This window comes from Lepisosteus platostomus, chromosome 7, assembly GCF_059453375.1.
Source record: "Lepisosteus platostomus isolate fLepPlt1 chromosome 7, fLepPlt1.hap1, whole genome shotgun sequence".
Lineage (NCBI taxonomy): Eukaryota > Metazoa > Chordata > Actinopteri > Semionotiformes > Lepisosteidae > Lepisosteus > Lepisosteus platostomus.
Genome location: NC_142617.1, coordinates 57,929,815 through 57,952,118, shown reverse-complemented (window position 1 = coordinate 57,952,118; position 22,304 = coordinate 57,929,815). Strand labels below are relative to the sequence as shown.

Below are 22,304 nucleotides of genomic sequence, written 5' to 3'. Positions count from 1 at the left end.
GAAAAAGTTTGTAAAGAAGATGGAGATGAAATATGCATGTGCGAGTGCACCTCTTGGTAATTTACATGGGCCTAGGAGTATGCATATCAAGTAGGTATTCAATTCCACACAGATGGTTTTAGGTACAGTATGTACTATGTACATGTGCACATGTACACGTATGTGCAGAAATACAAGAACCCCGAAGTCCTAAAGATGCCCACAGAAGTAAAGGCTGACGTCACTCTTCTGATGGTTAAATGTGTGAGAGTCCATCTTCACAGGAGACAGCAGTGGTAACCAAGATAACGGACAGCTAGCAGTTCAAGAGCCTCTGAATTGGTCATGCAGGTGTTTACTGAATTCCTCACCTCAGGCCTGCAGGGTGCCTCTTTTTTCCAACTTCATATTTCAGCAGTGTTTGCGGTTTTCTCTCATTTAACTTGAGACATCTATCCCTTTATATGTGATTTGCTTTTATTTTGAAGTAAAACAAATGGAGCAGACACACTTTGGAAGGAGTAAGACCCAGATGACCCCTGCAAAGAAATGTTGAATTGATTTGTTTTCCTCATCTCTTTCAGGATGGTATACTTGCTCATGGGTTTTTTTCATTATTAGCGTTGCTTTATCCTGTTTGAGTCTTATGGGGTGATTTCCTAAAACGGCCCCATGCTCGCCAGCCACTCTGTGCTGCGTTCACTGCATCCTTCAGTGGTTCATCCACAGCGTGGCTGACATGAACCCACGAGACTCCCTCCTGCCATAGTTGTTGTTCTTGATTGCATCGGAAAATATGCTTAGCTCATTTGTTCTTTTACTACATTGTATCTTGTAATTAGTGAAGATCCTGTTCATACCACATGACCAGCCTGGAGAGCCATACTCTGAAAGGTCTAATTAGTCCAGCTCATTGCATCTGTCAGCTCTGCGGTCCCGTTGGCTGTTCACTTGGGACTAATCCACATGTCGTGTAGGTGGTTATTACACCTTCCATGGTTCTGACAGACCACACTATTGATGGGACCTTATTTATAACTGAACTCGTGACTGCCCCCTAAGGTCATTCAGTGCAGTGTTTAACAGTCTTAAGTGGACGCAAACTGCACTTAAAACTTCTTGGCCGCTTTCAAGGCGGTTAAAGCTATAAAATTTATAGCATGAACGGGGATTATTTTAAACAATTTGCATGGCCCACAGTATTTCACGTTTTGATCATTTCATACCATGGGACTGTCACAGCTCAGAGATCAGGTGCATTATACAGCCTCTTCTCAAATAGCCAGATCTTTTAGAAGTAATGATCTGAGCGACATAAAACTACTTGACACATTCTTCAGAGCACCTGAGAATTGCCACAGCATTTGAGCATTAACCTCTGTGACCTTGGAGTCTGGAGTTTGCCGGTTTTGTTAGCGGGCCCCTGAGGATCCATCTTTCAGTGGGCTGTGGAGCTGTGGAACGTCCTGCTGCCAAGAAACATGCACGTAGAGAGAGAGCTGGACAAGCAGAGCAGCTCTCGCTGAATAGTAATCCGGACGTGAGCAGGGGTGATGTGTCACTGCAGGTTGTGCAGCATCACCAGTCTTCTGGGCATTGTTCTTTGAAATGTCAGCCATGACATCCTCTTAATGTGATGGTGCCCTGTTACCTTTGTAAAGCTCTGCCTTCTGGGCTCAAAAGTTGAGATGCTTTTGAACCGATCGTACAGTTTCTGGCAACTGGGTGAATTAGGTTGGGTTAAATGACGCTCGCTCGATTCTGACTTTCCTTGTGAGTTTGTGTGCGTTTCATGTGCGGTAAAAACCTACAGGTTTGCAAAAGAGATGAAGCCCTGAATGGCAGGATGCCCTCATTAACTCATTCTGTTGCTAATGGCGAAAGGATCCAAAAGGCCATTTCTGAAAGAATTCTGGACAGTGGGCTGTGAGGGAGTTTGTTCCAAACCCCCGCTGTTCTCTGTGTAGTGTTCTGCCTGCCTCTGAATTTTACTGCTCCCTATGGAGGTGTCCTCTGAACTCACTGCTGAAATATTTTTAATGGCAGTACATGTACAAGCACACTCATTCATGATTATCTTGCCAGTTTTGCCTGGTTATCGAAGTGTGAGTCAGGCTTTCCAGAACAGGCTGCTGTACAATCTGTTGTTGCCTGTACCATGGATATCCACAGGAAACGGGAAGCTTGCCTGTTTTTGTACTTGAAAAAATGAAGTCATGAGTTACAAGTGGAATTTGGCGCGCGGTGTAATCCACTTCATTGAACTGGCTGTGAAACCCCGAATTGCTGGAATTCCTTCATTAAACCGCTCACCCAGGCCCCGGGCCTCAGCCTCCACCTTTAGTTGTTTATCCTTGCAGGTGGCAGGAAGTGGAAGACGGGCTTGTGTTTCCTGTGCCAGCCTGCTGGGTGGTATTCAGTGGAAGGGAGAGGCAGTGGCGAGGTGGCGTCGGGCTCTCCCCCTGCTACTTGCAGCTCCTGGTCTCGGAGACCAGGGCCGTGCAGGCAAGCTGCAGCACGACAGCGGATTAGTGCAAGAGCCAGTTCAGCTGCCTTAACACCTCAGCATTATACCGCACATACTCGCAGAACATAGCCTGCGGCAACGTTATGGTCGGTCTTTTCTGTCATTGGAATGAGCGCTTTGTGTACCTTTTGTTTAAGTTTTCACAAACAGAACTATAAGGCAGAAAACAAAGCTGTTACTAATTCCAAGGCACTAAAGCAGAGACCAGGGCATTGGTCATTCACCCCTCGGATGGAGTTGGATTGGACCTTGTGACCCATGTCGTTGTGTGAGCAAACCTCCCACTGATGTGAAACATTTCTGCATTTCTGAAACCGTGCCTGCAGTGATTAAATGGGTGTGGATGCTGTCTTCGGGGCGTGTAAAACTGGTAGGTTATTCTGTCCCCCACGGGGGCAGGCCCAGCCATTGACGTTGCGTATTCTGGAGCACACACTGGCGCCCCGACAGCCTCATTATCACCTGTGAGAGCAGAGACGCCGTGTCCGTGGAGCACGGTGACCGGGGTCCCCCGGGCTGTGCTGCGGGGGCTGGGGGCCGGGTACCCCTGGCGTTCGGTGTCGGCGAGACCCGGCCCCTGCAGCAGGGGGCGACTCTCCCGTGGGGCGCAGCGGGCTGGCAGGGCGAGTCGTGCCCAGCCCACAGGGAAACGGGAACCGTGTTTCGGGTCGAACGCGGCTGGTGGCTTGGCGCACGTCTCGGCGGCCCTGCGAGCGGGTTGCTGGCAGGACTGTGTTACAGTCGGGAATATCCGACCGCGCGGGGGGCTGTTGCGCCGGCACGACCCCACTCCCCAGCCCCTTCCCTCTTTCGCGTCACACTGTGGCCACGCGTGGGGGGGGGATAATGGGGACGTGATAGTCTGCCCTGCCAGCATGCTGGGAGAGGTGGGTTGGCGGCGAATGGCCTGGGCTGGCGGCGCGGGCATCGCGGTCCGCTCTGCTTGCAGTCAGCGGGAATGATGCGGGCTGCCAAGGGCAGCGCGTCGAAGACACTGCTGGTGGAACTCTCTTCCCTCCCGCGGATATCCCGGCTTACGGCTCGAAACGGCTGGCTCAGGCGTGTTCCCACGGCCGCCCACCGGGACAGCAGCAGAGCTGCACACGATGGAGGAGCGGGGGTGCAGGACTGCTGTATTGAGGCTCGAAGGCTTCATCCCAGGTGTGCTGACGAGCTCTTCGCTACCCGAGACCTGCTGGGAACAAGGCATTCGACTCGGTTTCTGGGTGTGGGGTCACCTGAAAGCCTGGTTCTGTTACAGCTGGCTCTTTCCGATTCTGAGTTTGAGTTCCTGGATCCGTGCTCAGTGTCAGCTCGGGGCTGTTGTGTGTGCTAGCGGGACAGCGTGGTCCATGTGCTGCTTTATCTGGGAGCAGGTCTGCTTGCATGGTATTGGATGTCTGTCAGCGTGGGACTGTCAGGTTTAAATGTCTCATCTCTCCTTACTTGATGCTCATGCCAGATTTGAAGTCATTTAGTTCTGCCACTCATAAGCAGGAACTAGCTCATTTGTACTGTAAAGCCTTCAGGGCAAATATATATTCTAAGGAATTTTAACAATTAATGTGTACAAATGACACTACCTTTGCTTCTCTGCACTACCATGTCAGGTTTCAGGCTGCTAGTGAACCACTGCCCTACTGCTGGGAGATTTTTTTCTGCCCTTTGTTTTGAAATGCGAAATTAGTTTCGTTTTTAGAGGACCGATCCTCATGACTTGGTCCTGGAGCTCAGCACATGGTTAGAGAGGTTTAAACCTTCATCCTTTAGAGGTCAGAGGCCTACATAAAACTACCTGATTAAATGCCAAGCCTGGAAACAATATGGAGACGCAGGCCTAAAAGTGGGTAGACTTATTTTAGCCTTAGTTGTGTAATGGCAGGACCTTTAATATTCCCAATGTCAATTCAGAAATGGATAAACAAAATTTGGATTGAAAAAAAAGATTTTCTGTTATTGTAGCATTTTAAAACTTTAAGGACCCCTTTTTGTCTTGGGTCCTTTCCTAGTCTTCTGTTCAAAACTCAAAAGGCTTATTTTCTTCAGCCCGTGAGCTCTTGCTTCCATTCCTGTAGTCCTGTTGGTGCCCAACCAGTCCCATTAAGCTTTCGTACTGACTGCACAGGTAACGGGTGTTCACATTTCCCCAATAATACAAATTCTCATCGTGATCTTTTACGACACTTATTTATAAATTGCTTTCTAACACGTTGACAGATTCCTGACTGATTTAGTTCTCCTCCCACGCGGATGGTTTTCTTATTTGAAAGCTAAGTAACTTTAATCACCTGGAGTAAAAATGAAACGCAGCCTCCCCACTGCGTGAACAACACAGCGATGAGTCAGTCAAACCCAGACCCAGTCCAAACTCCCCTCTCTTCAAGTCCAGAGCCCCCTGCTGGCCCATGCCGGCAGTACAGTCTCTGTGCCCCTGCGGACTGTGTGAGGTCCCCGGCGACGGAAACAAAGGGGATATTTTTCAGAAATGGGGGGCCCCCCGAGCCTGTAGACTGTGTCGCTGCCTTGCCTTCTCAGTGTCGCAGCGGAGGGGAGTGCTTGGGGGGGAAGGAGTTCGGGTCAGAGGCAGGGGGAGGCCTGCTTGTTCAAAGCTAGTCTTTATGTCCCCTGGCTGCATCCGTGGCAAAACATTGCACAATCGAGCTATTGTTTGTTTGGGGGAAAGCGATGGCATTCTATTTCAATTATTTATGGAAGTGTATGTTTGATGTGGGGCCCAAGCACTTCCTCTGGCTCACACTCTGTCCCTCTCTCTCTCTCTCTCGCTTGTTCGTTCATGCTCTTTCCCGTTCTCCTCATTTCCCTCACTCTCCGGCATGTTTTTACTTTCTTTCTTGCTCTCTTGCTGCCTTTTCCGTGTCCTCTGTTTATCCTCCTTCGCTCTGTCCTTTCATAGCTGATCCCATAGCCGGCTGTTCCTTGTTCCTTTTTTCCGCCCTTCTCTCCTTTCTGAAACCTCCCTCTCCTGGTGTCTCTGAATGGCTGTGCCAACGTGAGGCCGGGGTTTTCGTCCGGTGTGCTCCTCTTTCTTCTTAGCTCCGCGTTCCTCGGCCGGCCCCGCTCCTGTTCCCTGCTGCCTGCGGGGTCTGTCCTGCTGGTGGGGGTGTGTGTGTGTGTGTGCGCACAGAGCACCCGGGCCCGGTCCCTGCGCCCGCGGGCCCTCTGTGCGGAGAGGGGGCCGCTGTGGCGCACGACGAGCACGAGTCCGGGGCCACGCGCCCTCCTAGCTCCCGTTCCCGGCTGTCCCTGTGCGGCGGAGGCCGGCGCCACGCCTGCCAGCCCCCCTCCCCCCGCGAGGGATCTGCCCGGGTGGGTCAGCGGGTCCCGGGTCTGGCGCGGGATTCGCCAGACACCTGTCTGTGAGGGGATCGGCCCCGGAGACCGAGACACGGCTAAGCCTCTCGGTGTTGGCTCGCAGCCCTGTCGTCTCTCCTGTCAAGATGCCCAAACAATCAGGTCACTTGCAGGCCCGGTGCCCTGAGGGCAGGCCGTTCCATGGGGTGGCTGAACAGAGACAATCCCTCAGATAAAAAAGTGGTTCATTTTATTTTTAGAAAACAGAAGCATGTTCTCCCCTGTACTCTTAACATATAATTTGTGCGCGTTAAGAGTCCATGTGGATTAAATCACTTCAAATTTAACGGCAGTTTTCCTGCCTTTTGATCTTCTCCAGGCGCTCCACGGACTTCTAGGATGTGATAATCGATCTTTTTAACAATAACAGAGCAAAGCACTGTTTAAAATATTTTAAGCTGGGTTCATTTCGCTTTGGAACGCGCCTCATTAGGACAGCGCTTGCAGTGAAGGGGGTGCTGCACAGTGCTGGGAAGAGCAAGCTCTCCTCACACGTGTGGGGTAGCCGGAGCCCAGGAGCAGTGTTGTGGCCTTGTTCCTGTTTGGCTGACGTTAGATCGACACTTGCCTGTGGAAGTACTTGAAATGAAACGCAGAAAATGAAAGTTACAGACAGGGCTGTTGCAGTTCATCTCTCAAAGGGAGGATTTTTACCAGTTTTGCACTGGGAACATCCCAGGCAGCAACTTGGAAAATCTTAGGCGCAATGTAGGATGTTTTTGACCAGCCCGGCCTTTTAGTTGAAATGGAGTTTGAATAGTCTGTCTTGCCTAAAATAAGGAGAATGAAGAAAGGACAGAAGGGAAAGCTGGGAAAGTGACTTTTTTTTTGGAAAGAAAACTTTTTGCTGTGCCTCTCGGAGTCGGCCTCAGTCCCTCCTCTTTCTCTCTCTCTCTCGCTAGGGTGGCTATGTGAGCTTCAGAGGTCCCTGAAAGGGGGGAGTGAGAGGAAAGATAGGGAGAGAAAAAGCAAAAGCACCCCCCCCCCACTCCCCCACCCCACCCAACAGGAAAAAAAAAGTTGCACTAAAGAATGATGTCACCAGCAGCCAATGAGCAGCGGAGGGCTGTTTCTCCTGCTAGGGCAGGGCCGGGCCGGGCCGTCAGCTGTCCCTCTCCGTCCATATCGGCTGCCTGCTCTGTGGAGGGGCTGGGTGGGAGGCGGTGTGGGGAGGTGGGCGAGCTGATCGCCCCAGTTCTCCCACTCCAGAACCGTGGGAGCAGCACGGAGTGGGTGATGGCATGATCGCACAACTGGAATGGGGTGCAGTTCTTCCGGTGGGAGGCGTTGTGCGTCTGTGTTTTCTTGTTGTTTTTTTTCCTGCCTTCCTGCATTCTGTCGTTTTATCAGTGACTTCCTTCAGGATCTGGGACGGGAAGGATTTCTTTGGTTTTTTTAAGCACAGCCGTACAGAATCTTGTTTTATGTACTCAGTAGCTAGCTAGAAAGGTAATAAAACTATACACAACTATTCAAAGGAAAGAGTTGCAGCCTCTTATCTCCTGGTTTTTCATAAACTAGCCATACATACCACCAAAGGTGGAAAACTGGGTGGGGACAGGCATTTATACAGCAGTTATTTCAGAGACAGTGCTGGGGCATAACACCAACGCCCAGTTTGTTGTTGTTACCCAATACTTAATAAGGCCATGCCTTTATGAGTTCATTGTTTACGGCAGAATAATAATTGCTTGGTGTAATCAGATCTCTTAATCCTGACCCCAACGCTCGCTGGGTTTTGAATTGTGCTCCCTAACAATGGGAGCTAATAAGTGTGTTTATAAAAGTGACTCCCTCTCTCTCTCTCTCCACATGTTTGTTTTTCTGTTGAAAATCACAATGAAGCAGTAAGGCAAAAAAGGCACTACATGACATTTTTCCTCTACAAAACATTAAGATCTTTTTTTTTTCCCTGAACATCCTTACTTGGTCTCTCAGCAGTTCCCTTACAGACAGTGAGCAATCCAAGTTGTCAGTGAGTTACTGCCAAGCAGTTAGTCCTTCATAACTTATCAGACATTGTATTCAAAGTCATCGGCTCTCCAAATATTAAACATTGAGGTGACTTAATGCATGTAGCAGATCTGCTGATTATATTGAAGTTTAGGAATGGCCTCACTAAGCTATGTGACGCTGTGTGTCCTAAACAGATTCTTTCTGATGAAGGGAAGTGCACGGTACTTTGTAGTGAAAATCGCCTGTGTAATTGTGTCCTGCTTGGTGAAACAGTCAGTGGATGAACAGTCAGTTTCAGCACATTTTCCTCGGAAGAAGACTTAACCTTCAGTGTTACGGGACTCATTACATGTGCAGGCTGGCTCCTCAGGTGCTGGTTTTCGTGTGCATGATGGATCGAACAGATGTTTCTCGTAACATCTGTGTGCAGGGCTCGGGCGGGTGGCTTCTGCACGTCTTCTTGGGAATGGAGATCCAGTTTTAAATGAATAAAACTGGGAGCCGCCACACATCCCCTATCCCCTGCACACCGATGCTTCCAAAAATAGGGGGGGGTTGCCTTGGAAAACAAACAAAAAAAAAACTTTGCCAGATGCCAAATGCGAGGAGCTACCAGTGCATTTGGGAAGGACGGGATGTCATCTGAAGAGGTGTCAGGCCTACGCTTGCTACCCAGAGCTCAAGCAAGACGCGCCAGAGAAACGGCAAACAGAATGAGGGTCTCCCGGCACAGGAAGTGTGCCACCTGGCCAGGCGAGACAGACCAGGGACAATCTCTCGCCGGAAACATCTCCCACCGCTTGTGAGCAGCCACCTTGCAGTGGAGTGCAATAGCAAAACAAGAATTCCTTCAGCTGATATTATTACAGTTAAAACATTAATGAGCTGCGCATGTATTCTGCTGGGGGAAATCTAGCAGCTATAAACATAATTATATAATGTTAGCATGCCCAAAGGGGTTGGGCAAGTAGTTGACCTTGGACCCCTAGAGGTTTTTTTTTGGTCCCTCTCCTCTGTTGTCTTCAGGTCTTCTGTTCTGTATTGACAAAATGTATCGTCAATTGCATTGTTACGCGCCTTGGGGCAACCTTGTTGTGAAAGGCGCTATATGAAAACAAATTGAATGGAATAAACAGCTGTTTTCCGAGATGACGGGCCTGGCAAGTGAAACCACTACCGGAGCAAGTCAGAACTCCGGCTCTGGTAGTGTCAAGAGCGAGTCGCTGGCAACGTATTTTGACCACATTGGCCTTTTGCCGTTTGCTGTGTTTGAAAGTGTCCTTGAGTTGTGGTGTGAAACCTGAGAGCAAAATCCTTGTAATCGGTGCCACAAGATTTCGGTTTTAATGTCTCATTGAAAGGACAGCACCTCCTACAGCACAGCGCGCCCCATCACCATGCTGGGGCACTTGTTGGGAAGTTACTGTCCACCACGGACGGGTCCACCAGCAAGCCTTATTTGTTGGGAATGTTGAATGTTGGGAGGCTAAATTGAAATCTGTTCATCTTAATCCACTTAGTCTTAAATTGCTGGGGAAGAAGTAGTAATAAGTGTAGATTTTTATAAGAATGCTGGTAAAAAAATGCCTGCAGTTACTTATGGATCATTATTGACATTTATGTAGTTTTAAACGTAGAAATATTCTTTTAAAATGAATAAATGTGCCGGTATCTTGCTGTACCACTGCTTTCTACAGCCTACTAGAAATCCACAGCTGGGAGTCTGAACGTGGCAGAACCCCTGAGTTCTGGCAGCCTCCCATAGTTTTGCGATTTGTTTTATAAGTGAAGAATAAACAGTAAAAATAGTGCTAGGCAGAGCTGGGGTTTGAGAGGATTGCACAGCACCCCCAGCCCCCGACTTGCAGCAGCTGTATGGAAATGCAGTTTTCTCCACTGCCCAGTGCCTACAGGTGCTCTCTAGGTCGGAAGTTAGGAAACCTTTTGAGATTCTTGCAGGATAAAATCAGCCCTTATCTGAGACCAGGGCAGGATGGGGTTGTTCCAGTGCTCTCCTGTAATTTACGGAGGCAGAACAACAATATTCATTGGTTAAAAACACTCTTCCAGGGTTACCTGTGTTTGTGGTGGAGGGTAATGTATACTCCGACGTGGAGTGATTGCTGAAGTGCTTATTTTAACGTGGCAGAGCTCTCTGGAGGTCTGATTTACCCATTGGCAGCGTTGCCAGGCGAGGGGATCTTGTTTTGCTCGCTGTTGGTTGTTTCCAGAAGTAGCTCGTGGGGAAACGTCACAGTGTCAGACAGTGGCCAGCCAGCGCGGTCCAGGAGATGCTGATCTGCGCTCCCTGTATGGTAGGGCGTCTGTGCATTCCTGGCATGTCGTCAAGGAGACTGTGGCACCTGGACAAAGGCTTTTTTTTCTGCTCAGCTCGGTTTGACCCGCCAAGAAATTCATGGCATTTAATAAACGGTATCATCGAGTTATGGTGTATATTTTTAGTAGCTGCTTGTAGTAAACGAGTTGCATTTGTGGAAGTCAGCATCCTTATTTCGGAGTGGAACTTGTGATTCTGTTGTCCAAAGGCATGCTGTTCGTTAACTGGCATCTCTTAATTGCCTGCCATATTCATGTGTGAGAGTCTGCTCTATGATGGTCTGGGGTCCCTTCCAGGGTATAATTCCTCTACATGCCCTGTGCCTGCCGGGCTGGACACTAGCTCATAACAGCCCTCCCGTTATCTGACTGATCAAGCAGTTACTGAAGATGGATGCAAATGTCTTCTAAGCCAGCGTTAAGAAGCCAGTCTTGAAATCTATTCCTGTTGCAAGCGTTGCGGACTCCTTTGTTTATTATGGAGAACAGATATGGCCTTACTACATTTGATTGGGACAAAATGAATGTATTTCCTTGATTTATTTTTTTAACCTGTTCGTACGCTTTACAATTTCATACAGGGCGAAACCAATGAAATCAGTGCTGGCAATAAAGCAAATGCTTGTGTATATATATACTAGGGTCAGTGTGCCCATACATAAAGCACAGAGATGGGAGAAAGCAAATATTCTGCCAGAATGAAAAAGTTAAATGTCGGAGGTTAAATAGAGGACTGATTGCGCTCCAAAAATGAATCCTGTGTGTTAGCACTGTGAAGGATTGTTGCCTGTGAAAATGTTCTCTTCTCTGCTGTAGACACTGGGGCGAAAGGAATACTGGGTCGATGGCACCTCCTGAGTGGGAGAATTCTCACCAAGGATGTGTGACATGAGAGGGAGGGGAGATCTACCTCCCAAGTCCTATTTAATGTTAAAAGAAAAGGGAAGAGATTGTTTCGTGCCAGCAAGCGCAACCTGTTTTTCACAAACACGCTGGTTCATGACAGCCAAAATCAGCAGCAATAAGCAGTCCTCAGATGAACTTGGAGAGTTTCCTGAATTAATAGGGAAGAAGGCTGAGGCTATGCTGTTGACTAAAAATAAAATCTTTGAGGCTGCCTTTACACACTGCCACTGTCTGGGGATGGGCAGGGGGGGAGAGGGGCTCAGGCTCTGCTCCTCTTGCATGGTCCAAAGAGCTTCCAGCACACGGCGTGATCCACTGCTGAGCCCTCCACGTCCGCCAGCTGAGTTAGGAGTGAACTGCAGGGAGGACAGATGTGCAGGGTGGAATCATGTGGAAGCACCCCCAGTAAATTACTGACTTGCTTGCTAGAAGATTTTATTATAAAAAATATCCGATAAGTCCTTGGTTGTGCTTTGACGATTTGGACCCATTTGCGTTGGGGGGCAGTCGGCAGTGTTGTTGGAGGGACGCATTCTGTCCCCGTGTTCGGTTTTCCGGTGGCTTTGCTCGACAGCAGTGGTCTCCAAATCTGCGTGTGAAATTTCCCAATCCTTCAGTGTTTAGAGGCGTCTCCCATCAGTGGTCAGAGGGCGCAGTGATCCTGCCTGGTTTAAACAGTGATACTCCAGTGCGCCTGTGTAGAGCCCAGTGGAGATGTGTCCTGTAGCACTGGAGATGTATTTTGTCTACAGCTGGGCCTCTCACTTTCCTGCCAGCACACATCAAACTTTCTTGTAGTGGAAGGAAAATATTCCACTTCTGTCTACCAAGTAAAATTCATTTGCAGTAACAACAAAACGGTGTTAAAATGTGTATTCTGTGAACTTCACACCTGTGTTGTCATTAAATTTAGGCTGACATATTTGAACTGTGTATGACTTTGATGGGTTGGGAGCAGCATTTTGCCCTGGGTGTCTTTACACTCCAGAAAGTTCCAGCTTTAATGACATATTTATGTTCCCACGTGTCACGCGAGCTTCAGATTAAGCAGGGCTGTGTATGCACCGATGTTTCCTACCCAGCCACAACGCTTTCATCAGTAGTGGAACACCAAGATGCCAGCTTGCCTAGCAACCCGGAACAAAAGCCTGTTGATTTAAAAAAAAAAACATTTACATTAAAAAATAATCTTTTTAAATGTGTACATCTTAGAAGCGCATGAGCAGCAGCACCAAGAATGTGATGAGACAGGTGAAGCTGGGAGACAGGGGGCGGCGGCGTTGTTGCGGCTGAACGCTGGCGACAGGAAATGCCTTTCATGCCTGGACACCGAGAGCAGCACATACCTCGGTGAAGTGGGCGCCCCTGGCTGGACTGCGGGTCACAGAACAGACAGGCCCAGTCCTTCGCTCCCAAGAAGCTCGCAGCCTGGGCAACGCAGGTTAGAATACATCCAGTTTCGGTCCTGTAATGAGATGCCTTTTTGGAGAACCTGAAACCTGAAAAATAAAAAAAAAACCACTTAGGAGTACTGTATTTCTGCATGGTTACAGTTAAAACAATGGCAGGCATTGTTAATATTGGAGGCAGTGTTATCAAATGATAATGTTACATTATTGCACTTTTATATGATACTTCTGTTTACCCAGAGCTCCGGGGCAGAATATGGCAAGGGTGTCCCAAATCGGGTATTTGTAAACTCAGAACCATGCGGATTTCTTTCACTGAAAAATTATACTGGGAAAATATTCCTTTATGGAGCATGTAGGTGCCAGTTCTCTTGTTAACATTGTAATTTAATGCCCTGTGAATTAATACATTAATGCCTTAATGCAGAAATCGCAGAAGGGGAGCCTTTGGCTCGCGCTCTCCTGGGGGGGGGGGGCTTGTTCACCTCCCTCACACGGGAGTACAGGACGCTGGGGCGCGATGTCGCCAGCCGCGGAGGCCGAGTTGAGGCAAGGGCGTGTGCTTCAGGAGGGGCCGGCAGAGACTCGCCGCTGTTTCACACATCTGACATCTCGCACCTGCGGCTCGGCTGGAGGGGGGGGGGGTGGGCCTTTAAATCAATTCAAAAACAAACCAGGAACATCAAGTGCTCCCCATCAAAAGCCATTGCTCATTGTTCTGCAGCAGCGGCTGGGTGGTCCTGCGCCCCTGGCCGGCTCCGAAGTGCCATGGGGTGCGTGTGCCCAAAATGAGCGTGACCCCAACAGCTACGAGTGGCTCGGGGGCCCCGATTTCCTCACCGGGCCCTCCAAATGTGTTCCTGCTCTGTGCGCTGAGAGCGCCCTGTTCGCACTGCATTAAATATGAATCAAATCTCCATTTGTGAGTCATGGCAGGTGGCGGCGCATAGCTGCAGAGAGCAGGCTTAATGAGTTTTTATCATTTCACAGACAACAAAGGTAAACAGAGCCGTGCGGGCTGGAGCGGAGCAGAGCCTGCTTCGAGGGCCTCTCCTTTGAGTTCTGCACAGGAATGCAGCCTGCGAGTATCCGTTCAAATAGGGCGCTGTTACACGTGGCATCGGATGACACTGCCGTTTTCTGTAGTATCTTAATTGCGAGGTGTTTTAAATGTTAGCTCGAGCATTGACGGACAGGGAAGAGTTGGCACCTGTGAGCCGGGGAACACAAGTGGGACCAGTTGGGCACCTTGTTCTCCCACACCGGACAAGCTGACGCAGAGGTCCGGTTTATACAGTGTATCCACTTTCACCCCCTGTACCCACCCGTGGGACAGTTTTCACAACTTCATGATCTCCCTGCGGTTCTGGTAGCCTCTGTATTCACTGGGCTGACTGGACACGGGCATCGTGCGCGTCAGCGGGGGGGACAGGGGGGGTGACCCGTTCAACCTGCAGGATCCGGGTCCCGGGCAGCCCCGCGCCCTGCTTCAAGCACCACGGAAAAGCCCGGCTCAGCCTGGCACAGCTGCCTGCAGCACGGCCAGCAGAAACCCGTGCTCCCAGGTGCCCGGTCTGGAGGCGCGCGCTTGCCTGTGCCCTGGCTCGGTGTGTGTGTTCGAGCGCGCTCGCCGGAGCACTGCCGTGGCCGTATGATGCCACCAGAAACACTCTTGTTTTTCGGCTCATTCCCCCCCCCTCTTTTTTTTTTTTCCCTGGACGTCGAGGATTTTTTAGCATGCTAATCATCCGGGCTAAATAAAGGGATAGAAAAAGGCCAGCCAGTCAGCTGCTCCAGGGAGGCTGTGTCTGTGCCGGGCGGATGAGTCGCTCCCACGTTGGAGACTTTCTGCTCAGACGCCGTGCCCAGTATGCCCCGGCTGCCACTCTCCGCATGTTTTCAGAAGCACCTCCTCTGACCTTAAAGTGCTCTGGAAAGACACACGCGCACTGAAAGGCTCTGTATTCAATGCCGATTGGAAAGACCTGCTCACTCCGCGCTGCGGTTTGATCCAGGGCAGGATTCACAAGCTCCAGGTGGTTTTATGTGTTGATTTAAGCCAATAGAAATCTCATCTTATTCTGTTGAAATGCAGACACCAGATAGTGCAAGATGTAATCAAAATGAAATGAACCAAGCTTGAAATCGTCTTCTGGAGTTGGCTTCTACATGTGACTGAAGCTTATAAAAAAAAGGATCTAACTGCTACGCAGTGTGTCGTAACTTTTGTACTTTTAGGAGAGTGGATTTTTTCCCCCAATTACTTTAGCTCTGATCTGGTTTATTAAATACTTTACCACTTCATGCAGTAGGTTGCAACCGGGATTTTTAGACTTATTGAAATTAAAGTTTAAAGTAAACTCTCAATGTTCTGAGCAGGAACAAAATCGCAATTTTGGTGAATCTTAGGGTGAGGTCTTGAACGGGCCCTCGGAGCGAGTCGGCTGTAGTTGTGGATGTGGTCGTGTTGTGGCTCAGCGACGCTGCTTGGACTGCTTTTCCTCATTACCCTGGCAGTCCTGGAGGTACAGTAAACAACTCAAAACGGCATGGTGCCTGAATTACCTGGTCCCCACGCAACCTCGCTCAGCGTGCCATTCGAGAAGTGCAGCCGATGAGATGAACCAAGTCTCACGTGTCCGTCTGCTGCGTGCGTTTATCCGTCTAGATTGTTTCTTTCCCGCTGGGTATCCAGGCAACGAGAGAAGTGGGATGATGATGTCATGACAATGAAATGAGAGGAAGAGAAAAGTCTTTCAGCAGGGGCGGGCTTAACTACAGTGGGGGTCACTGCTGGCTTTTTCTTTGGAGTGGTCTGATGTGCGTGTGGATTACACAAATTGCAGTCATGCTTGCTGTTTGCATTTCTCTTTTTGGTCTGTTTCTGTGACTGAGCTGCGGGCCACAAGGCACAAGACTCTGGTAGCTTTTGTTTTTCTGTTGAGAGAACATGACATGCAGACCTCAGGATGAGGCCCTTCTCTGACTCCTGTTAGACAATTTCTTTATCTTTTGAAATACAGTTTGGAATAATGTGCAGGCCTTAATTGTCAGGGAGCTGAGATAGCCTTACAGTCAGTATCGAGTGCTTAGTAATAAACATGACAAAGGAATGAAGTGAACAATGACTTGGGTAGTGACCACTTGCGATTTCTCCAAGAAGCTCAGAGAGTATGACCCACTGTTACAGGAATGCTTCTGTTGAGCACATTTTTTCCTTGCGCACTACTGTGTACCAACGCAATCCCCATTCCTGACCTTGCCTGGTATTTTAATTTGCAATATGATCCTATTAAGACATTCTGTAGCTTTCAAAATTTGCAGCCTTTTTTGGTGGGGGGGGGAGATTTTACCATAAGTGTCAGAATGTCTGTGTAATATGGCAGCACCTGTTACGGGTGTATGTACAGCTCTTCCCTTGAAGAGACCCAGAGCTCTTCTTCATCAAATTAGGGGGGACCTCATTTTTGTACATCTAAAAACCCCTGAGTAGTGTTTGAAGTGAGCATTGCACAAGTGCAAATTTACGTTTAGATTGGGTATGTAAATCCTGGCAGAATCGACCGGAAATGTTGATAAGCTTGGGTTGTATTTGACTTCGCTGTCAGGCGAAGATGCCAAACAGTTGCGTCTTTATCTTGTCCACCGCCACTGCAAAATTAAATTTAATCTATTTACCACTAATTGACTTTATGTGAATTTAAACAGATGGTAACTGCAGGGAGATATATACAGGATTATATTTGACGGTGTCCAAAGAGATTAACTTCCTTCAGTTTTGATTTCCTACATTTTACAATTACTCTGTCAGTCATTATTCATAAGTCAGGTTCGTGCATTTATTCATGTTTGCAAATGGAAAATGGGCCCAGGCTACCTTTTACACAGTGGTTGTATGAATGGGTGGCATAAATTCCACTAAGCGTTGTTTTTTTGGTAATCGTTATAATGCAAAACCTTTAGAGTATAAAGATTTCAGAGATTATGGATCTGAAGTGTGCAGTTCGTCTTTAGGTCAACGAATACTTCACACTGGAGAAAATATATCGACTTTCGAAATTAATCGCACGGAAAACAAGTTGAGAGGTGTGAGCTGTCGTGTTTTTTTTTACGGTCGGGAGTCGGAGGGGATAGATAATACGTGGTTTTACCAAAGAAAATTTTCTGGTACTTAAAAAATGTGAAAACCCGTTAAAACACCTGGAGACGACGAGAGCGTGTATAGTTTGCGTTGCTTTAGTGTTGTACTGTAGCTTTCGGAGAGGACGCGCAGTGCGACAGCACCACTATTAAAACACTGCCGGCAGAAGAGAGCCGCTTCTTTCCAGCCATTTCGGTTGTTTCGCCGTGTGCTTCTCTCTCCGTCGGCCCCTTTCTGCCCGGCGTGGTGCCGACATTTTAATCCTGAACGGACACGGGCAGGGGGACCTCTGGCTTGACGAGGAGCACTGTGTAACCGGGCGAGATCAGTTACAGTAACAAGGCGTAAATAAGTCGGGGCTGAATTGTAACGGGTTTTTTTTCCCCCCGGGACTCTTGTTCAGAGACTTCAGACAAGCCCGACCGCCCTGCTCTTCAACACCGTGAGGCTGTTTCACCTGGGGGCAGCCCGGACACGTTTTCAATCCGGACGCGGCGCTCGTCCACAGGGCCTTGCCGGGTGTGTCCGTGGGGACACCCCGAGGTGCCCCTCCGACACCCCGCAGGTCCCCGGGCATTTCGACATCTTGTCGAGCAGTTTGGTACCGTGTAGAATCCGGAGAGGAGTATTAAATTACCATGGTTACAGCCCCCCCTCTCCTACAGCGGAGGACTTGTTTACCACATTTCAGCTCCAGACTCAATAACATGCCAATCACCGAGAATCGCCTCCTCCCTGCCGCCATTGGCCCAGCTATATTCCACCCAGTTTTTTTAAAACTTTTTTTTAAACATTTTTTTTTAAAAAAAATCCCATTCTCGGCTGACTGTGGAGTGACCTACCACCAGGGCTTGTACTACTACAGCAGAGCCTTGCGTTAAAAAAAAACAGCCTTTATGAAATGCGCCACCGGAGTGGTCATGTTGATCACACAAGCGACGATACTAATGATAAATAATAATTATCATCATCATCATCATCATCATAAACACTGCAAAGCGCGGATTGTACAGAGGGTTTGGTTATTTACCGCTGTCGGATATCCCGTCTGTAAAAATAGCATCACGAGCCGGTGCCTTTCCCATTGCAGAAGTCATATACAATTTAATCTGCAGTTAACTATAACATTTTAACAACAAAAAAAAGCCTTTGTCGCGTTTGAATTCCACACAGCCACGGCTCATTTTTGTTTCGTTGGATAGTAAAAAAAAAACCCAACGTTTTGAATGAGTGACAGTCGGATGTAAGGCAGTGATAACGTTGAAGCAGCTCCGGGGCAGAAACCGCATCAATCTCTCCTCTCCACCCCCCCGCCTGGAGTGTAAACACGCCGAGTGGATCAATGGACGTGGGCGGGTGGACGCAGAAACGCGCCATTCATAAGCGTGGGCTCCCGAAATTTACACCTGTTTTTTTTTCCCCTCTCGCCCCGTGTTGGAAATCGCCGGGGGGTGGGGGTATCTAAGCTCATCAATGCCCTGTCGTTGCGGTGAATTTGTGTTTGCTTTTTTGCCAAGTGCATTTGCGTGATTGTAGCTGCTTTGCTTGCGGATAAACTAGGGCACCCGGGCTCTGAGCCGGGGCTGGTGTTTTCTTACCTGGTGCTCTGACCTGAATCGGCTCGCCCCCCCCCCCTGCCCAGCTACAATGCGCTCTCAGTGATGCCAGAGGCCCCCGGTATGAATTATTCCTGACGCGGCCGCCTGCAATCCCCGGCACGGAGCTCCCTCTCCTCTCGGACCGGATCCGAAATGCGGCTGTTTTACGTAACCTTCCCTCCTGTCCTCCCCCCCACCAAAAAAGGGCCGAAAAACAGCACCGCATCTTTATAACCGCTCCTGCAGAGACACCCTCCCGAACAGCCTGGCCAGCCAGCGGGGAAAGCGAGTGATTTAAAAAGGGTAGACCCCCACGAAAGCGAAATGCGGACACTATATGCAATTATGCAAATATGACGTGCGCAGGGAAGTCAAATAGCAGTTTTTAAATATGCATATTCCTAAAGAGGACACAGACCGCATCCTACAAGCACCGGAGAGCACAGCTCCGTCGGAGGTGGTTTCTACCTCACTCTACACACCAAAGACCGCGTTTTGTTAATGACTTCATGGTCTTTTAAAGAGGGTTTACTGTGTTTTATTACCACGGTTTTTCGCGTCAACTGCGAGTCTGGGATGTATAAAAAATGCAATTGTTTTTAACCTCTGAATAAATAAATCGGCGCCAAAAAACAAAAACAAAGCACAACACAAGACTCTCTTATGGAGCCAGTCTCCTTGATGGAATAATTCGGTCTTATCAATGTTTTTGAAAACAAAACGTGTATGGGTTGTATGAAAATAATTAGGATAATATTTCTCATTCAGAAGACAAAGCCCCGCTAAATCGACATGTTCAACGTAATTACGAAACTGCAGTGTTCAATTATAATAGTTTTGTTCCAGTGCCTGGAGTTATTGTAGTTAAATCTTGACCATATTTGTATTAAAATACTGGTAAATTGCTTATTTTTGTTGAACTAGCCCATTTTCAGTTTGTCTCCTTGGTGTTTATTGGTGTGATGCTTTGCTCACTTCACTGTAGTCTGGGGCTACACACCTAATTGTTTCATTTAGCTGTGAGGAAGCATTTATTGAAAAATGGCTTTTTATTTTTCATCATTTAATGGTTTTATAACTACCAGAATGAGAGCAATAAATAAGTTACCCCCATATAACCGGGTTGCAGTTAGGGCAAACTTGTGTTTTTTTTTGTGTGTTGAGAAAATGCCAGATTATCAATATATGAATATAACGATTATTCTGCACAGACTTGAAACCAAAAAGGAAGATTGTATTTTTGGACTTTCTAGGAAACGTCTTTCTGAGAATTGTCTAGTTTGTTATATTTAATTAGTGCTTTTTGTTCTACTCAATGATTAATGCATAAACACCCACATCTTTGTAATAATGGGTATATGCAGTGTATAGTTAGATCATATTTTTGTTTTTCTTTACAACTTTTGCATATATACATTTGATTGGTGGTTATGCAGAGCATGATCAATTTTATTCCTGTAGTGGAAGCCTGAACATGCACTTAAGCCTCTGAGCACCGGTAGAACAGAGGTTGTTTTGTTAAAAACTTTGCGTGAACCAGGGGCTAACACCAGGGGTATTCTATTAGTTTTGTCTGGAAAACCCTATATTGCTTCAGCAATAGATGTTCAATTTAAATTCATTTGCTGATATACTTGTCTGACCTATAAACAAAATTGTGAATCGTTGAAAACAGCCTGTGTGAGCATCTACATTTGTTGTATAAAAGAGGTTTTTCAGTTTTCACAGGGAAGTTCAGCGTTTAAAACTAAGCAGTTCTGTGTAATGAACTTGCTCAGAATTCAGGAAAGAATGAAGTTTAAAAAATTGTTATAATTCAACACGATGATTGTGGATGTTATTTCTTCACATACTATATTGTGGTAAATTGTGAGGGAAAGGTAAAAAATAAGTTTCTCACGTTGTATTGAAAAGATTTACATGGGTGGTTAGATCTGTACAGAACATGTTTTATTTATATTACAGATGTTTGATTTTTTTTGCCTTCTTTTTTTGTAATCCTGCTTTAAAGTTAGAAAATCAAAACAGCCTCAGATTAAAGATGTCGTCTGGTGCTGTCTTCTGGCGCGTGCAGTGTTTTTAAAACATTGTTCTTTGATTCAGGAGATATGAGTCGCGTGAAAAATGTAAGGTCTTTGTAGAGACAGTAAAAGTTCACCCCCTGGGGCACAGATTTACTGGTAGAGTGAGGCAGTGAGCCACACAAAATGGCTGCCTGTGTTTCGCTTTCTTCTTTCACTGCTGATTGGGGTGTTTCCGAAGCTGCCCTGGTGTTTAACACCTGTTTCACAATAAGGGAAAGAGAGTTTTTACTGTGGAACTGCTCTGTGACATTCGGATCCTTTTTCTTTCCACATATTGTATTTTCTGGTCAAGTCCTTGTTTTAATACAGTGTTTATGTGAAAAGTCTAGTCTATCCCTATTTATGCCTTAGGAAGCGGAACTTAATACAGGAATTGGCCAACATGTCTTGACGCTTGCATTCACACTGTTCTGATATGTCAGTGAAGGAAATAGAGTTCTTAACAGTGTTGGTTAAAGGAAAACATCTTCAGTTGTCTTTTTTTTTTAAGACGCCAGCGTTCACCTCAGCACGTTGTCTGTTTTGCGCTCCTCTGTAAGAGCAGGCCCTTGTACGGGCGGCGAAGTGTTCGTGCTTCTCTGGGTGTCTGCTTATTCTGCGTCGTCTGATGACTGCGCGCGGGGCGTGTGGAGTGATGCACTGGGGTGCACATGGAGGGAGACTGCTGTTAGAAAGTCTCCTGTGTTCAGTTTCAGACACTGCAGCTCCCGCGCACACTGTGGCATCCACACAGTAAAATGAAGTGTGCAGCATTGAAAAATGCAGTTGCATCTCCTGTCTGGGTCTGCGCCATGGGGTTGTGCAGCGGGACTAGCAGCCAGCAGAAGCCCAGGTGTGTGGCTGGTCCTTTCTGAGCCTCCCGGCGCTGCGCCTGGCCCAGGAGAAACAGCCGAGCAGACGTGCTCTCGAGATTCCTCCGTCTCCCCCTCAGGTCGGAGCCGTTTGCAACAGACAGGAGTGGAGGTGGGGCGCTGTCACATGGTTGCAGTCCAAGATCACAAACAGCTCTGTATCACATGGTCACAGCCAGGCTGCACATTGCTGAGGAGGCCCAGGCACACACGCAGGATCCCTGCCAAGCTTCTGTCTCGTCTCGGCCTTCTGCACCCTTGCAGTTGGCAGTGTGCATTTCTGAGTCTGGTGCGAGGGATTCTTAGAGTGGCGTCTTGAGAGCTTTACCTGCAGGGTAGTGCTTTGATTTTTTCTTTCTATGCAGAGTTTATCCTCCCGTCTTCTTAATCACCTAGATTTCTCAATATTAATCGTATTGATTTGGTTTACAGCGTCAATGTTAGTGCAGGAAATCACGTGCCAAATTTCTGAGTGCTTCAGACTGTTTCTTTCCTCGTCTTATCCTCTCTCTTTTAAATAAGCCGTTTTAATGATTTTGCTCGGTTGGCCTGAAATGAACTTGAAGCTGAAATGATCGTGGTATTTTTGGCATGTCTCTTGGAATTCTGTTCAGCAACATTTTGGCTGGGCCACAGGTCTGTGATAGAATGCCTTTGTAATTAACAGGCTCCAGTAATGTAGACCTGACAGGATTCCAGTTAAAACCTACCATAACCTGGGTGTTGGAAAACCGGTCCAGAAAACCCAGTAGAAGCATCTCCTCTGTCGGGATTGTTATTGAAGTAACAGACTCAACCTGTTCTGATTAAAAGCCTCTTAAAATTCCTTAATGACCAAAATCTGTCTTTGACTTGCACTGGCATATTTGAAAAAAAAATGTTATGTTGCTTGGCTATAAGTAATTTATAAAGTTGGGTAATGAGGTTTTTTTTTTCCCCCGAGAATGAGCTGTTCCTCCATTTCCGCTGTCTGTAAAACTCTGGGATTGTAACTGGCTTTCAGAATTAAAGGGAATTAAGAGTCTTTTCTCTGTCTTTGCTGCTGCAGAAACATTCTGGAGATATTTCATATTGTTCACTGACTCGGAACAAAGGCAGCCGATCCTTAAAGGAAGGGAAGAGCCAAGTAGGTCAGCCCTGCTCC

At 47.7% G+C, this 22,304-nt stretch overlaps 1 protein-coding gene and 1 long non-coding RNA gene across 5 annotated transcripts in view; one reads left to right on the top strand and one right to left on the bottom strand.

Annotated features, from left to right (window-relative positions):
- igf1ra (insulin-like growth factor 1a receptor) overlaps nucleotides 1-22,304 on the top strand; it is a 143,322-nt gene that overhangs the window by 69,366 nt on the left and 51,652 nt on the right. The window lies entirely within an intron of this gene.
- Nucleotides 6,049-18,355, bottom strand: LOC148659310 (uncharacterized). Of its 4 annotated transcripts, none has more exons than XR_015940421.1 (4): nucleotides 17,658-17,891; nucleotides 15,052-15,169; nucleotides 12,424-12,576; nucleotides 6,049-7,244 (listed from the first exon to the last, which is right to left on the bottom strand). It is a non-coding gene; the product is annotated as an uncharacterized LOC148659310 (long non-coding RNA). The 4 variants fall into 4 exon arrangements; XR_015940422.1 differs by lacking the exon at nucleotides 6,049-7,244 and adding an exon at nucleotides 9,044-12,225; XR_015940423.1 differs by lacking the exons at nucleotides 6,049-7,244; nucleotides 17,658-17,891 and adding an exon at nucleotides 18,226-18,355 and having other exon boundaries at nucleotides 12,240-12,576.